This window comes from Geospiza fortis, unplaced genomic scaffold (genome assembly GCF_000277835.1).
Source record: "Geospiza fortis unplaced genomic scaffold, GeoFor_1.0 scaffold254, whole genome shotgun sequence".
Lineage (NCBI taxonomy): Eukaryota > Metazoa > Chordata > Aves > Passeriformes > Thraupidae > Geospiza > Geospiza fortis.
In genome coordinates, this window is record NW_005054441.1 from 845,333 (window position 1) to 848,144 (window position 2,812).

The following is a 2,812-nucleotide window of genomic DNA, read 5'->3' on the forward strand; positions in this document are numbered from 1 at the left end:
CCGCCAGCGCCACGTGCCTGGCACGGCTGGGAGGAGGCACCAGAAACCTCGGGGAAACTGAGGCAAGGGAAAGCATCACCTCGGAAAACAACTGGGGACCCTGTAACTCGGCTGCCTGCCCTGTGCCACCGAAAGGGTGACACCATGGGTGGCTTTCTGCCCCAGGGAAGGTCACCAGCGACGTCAGCGGCAGCCATGTTCCCAGGGAATCACAGAGATGGGGAATTCACACTTGGGGGGTTGGCACAAAGCTCCGGCATCCCAAAGATCCTCGAGTGACACCAGGCTGGGAGCCTGGGGCTGTCTGGGGATGGCTGGCACCACTGTGTGTAATGATTACGTAAATGAAATAGAATGTATTTATACACTATATTATACATATTATAAATTTATATTATTCTATTCTAACAGAGCATTTAGAGCCAGAACCTGCCTGTGGCTGACAGGGATCCCCCTTCCCCCGGGCCCAGGGGCACCCACTATTCTTCACCAGCTGCTGCTTCCAAAAAGGAACGGGAGAGCAGAGGAAGGAAAAGCTCCAAAAATACCCGAGCTGACAGGAACAAACAATTACCCAGGGAACACGTGGCTTTCCTGGCTGTCATCTCCTGCCAGGGAGAAGTCCTGCTGTCACCATCTGCAGGATGTGCTGCCCTCCCACCCATCAAAGGGTCCCCAAAGCTCAAGCCACCCTCAAAGGGGTGGCAAGTCCTGGGGTGCCACCCTGGAGCTAAATTCAACCTGAGTCCCCAGGCAAGGAGGTGAGGACAGTGTGACATTCATGTGACATCAACAAGCTGGGGTCTTCCCAGTCTGGGGTGATCTGGCTCCTCTCAGGGGGTGTTGTACAGTTGGGGAAATTGAGGCAGGAGGCAGCTGGCAGAGATTGGACTGGGAATGGCATTAAAACTGGGCTGGGCTGTTGGCATGCCCCAGTCTGTCTGTCTGTCCACCCCTCTGCCTGTCCACACATCCATCCTGCTGCCTGTCCATTTACCAGTCTCTCCACCCACCCATCCCTCCAGCCATCCACCCACCCATCTGCCATCCATCTTGCTGTCCATCCATCCTCCCACCCCTCTATCCATCCACCCACGCCTGTCCTTCCTGTCTCTCCACTCACCCATCCTTCTGTCCATCCACCCACCCCTCTGTCCGTTTTCCTGTCTCTCCACTCACCCATTCTTCTGCCTATCCATCCATCTGCATGTCTGTCCACCCACTCCCACCACCCACCATTTGTCCATCTCCTGTGTGTCCATCCCTCTGTCCATCCATTTACCGGTCTCTCTGTCCCCTCCCCTCTCTGTTCACGCACCTGTGCCTCTGCCTGTCCACCCCACTCTCTGTCCACTCACTGGTCTCTGCACACACCCATCCCCATGTCTATCCCCACATACATCTGTCTGTCCATCCCTATGTCCTTCATCCAGCCCTCTGTCCAACCCTCCATCCGACCCACCTGTCTGTCCTTCCATCCACCCCTCTGTCCTTCCTCTCCCTCTGTCCCTCCACCCACCCACCCCTCAGCCTCCGTGATCACGTCTCCCATCCCCTTCATCCATCTGTCCCTCCGTCTCTCCATCTGTCTCTCCAGCTGCCCGTCCGCCCGCCTGTCCATCTGTCCGTCTGCCTCCCGCCACTCCAGACACCCCCTCCTGTCCCCACTCACCCCACACTCCCGGATCACTCCAGTGCCTGTCACACAGGGACACCCCCTGGCCCGAAGCCCCCCAGGAGGGGCAGGGAAAGCCGGGGGGAGGCTCTGGGGTGGCACCCCCACCCCCGGGACCCCCAAAATAGCACGGGAAGCGTGACCAGCGAGTGGTGACACTGGTGGCACCGGGGGAAGCCCCAGCCCACTCGGAGCTGTTCTCAGCAGCCACCCCCAGCGCCACCGAGGGTGTCACCGCATGTGACAGTCCTTTAAGTGGCAGTAAAGAGGCACTCCCCTGCCAGAGAAGAGTCCCCGACATCTGGAGCTGGCTGGGGGGGCACACAGGGGCACGCCAGCTGTGGCACTGCCAGCAGAGAGGGGGCTGTGACAGCACCTCAAGGACAAGGACACGTCAGGGGGTGGAGGGGGCACAGCCCCCATCCTGATGAACTCAGGCAGCACCGGGAGAGCCCCATGTCCTCCAGATTTCGCCTGGGGTGCGGGAATCCCAGACACTCTATGCCCCCCCTTGTCCCAGCTGTCATTCTGCCACCTCCATCCTCTGACCCCAAGACACACAAGTGCTACCCTGTCCCCACTAGGATGTCATAGGGCCTTGAGAAGGGGGTAAAGGGACCCCTCCCGACTTCTGTCCCCCCTCACTGAGCATTCAATCCAGACTGGCCAGTGAGGCTGAGGCCAAGCCTGCAGGACTCATTTGGGCACCAAGGTGGGCAGGGCTCAGTGTGCTGGGTGCAGGGATCCCCTACCTGTGCAGTCCCCCAGTACATCCCAGTATGGGGGGACCAGCACCAGATCCCCTAACTGGGCACACAGCACCAGACCCCCAGCTCCCACCCTGACCCCCCCAGCTGCCCTGACTCCCACCAGCACCCCCATGCCAGGTTGGGCAACACCTGCAGGGGCACAGGGGCTGCAGGAGGTGGGGCTGGGGCTCAGGCTGTAATCTTAGGGGGGTATTTAGGGGTTCAATCCCCACGGTGTGGGATTTGGAGTGCATGGGGTCTCTTTGGGGGAGTGAGAATGTGGACATACATAGATGGGGATGGATGATTTTGGGGGGTTTGAGAGAATGTAGAGATACATAGATGGGGGTGGATGATTTTGGTAGTGGAAGGATTTTAGGGGTCGGGG

At 59.2% G+C, this 2,812-nt stretch overlaps 1 protein-coding gene across 1 annotated transcript in view; it reads right to left on the bottom strand.

Moving 5' to 3' along the window:
• The window catches only part of UNC13A (unc-13 homolog A), a 48,466-nt gene that overhangs the window by 35,026 nt on the left and 10,628 nt on the right, over positions 1-2,812 (bottom strand). The gene's annotated exons all lie outside the window — the stretch shown is intronic.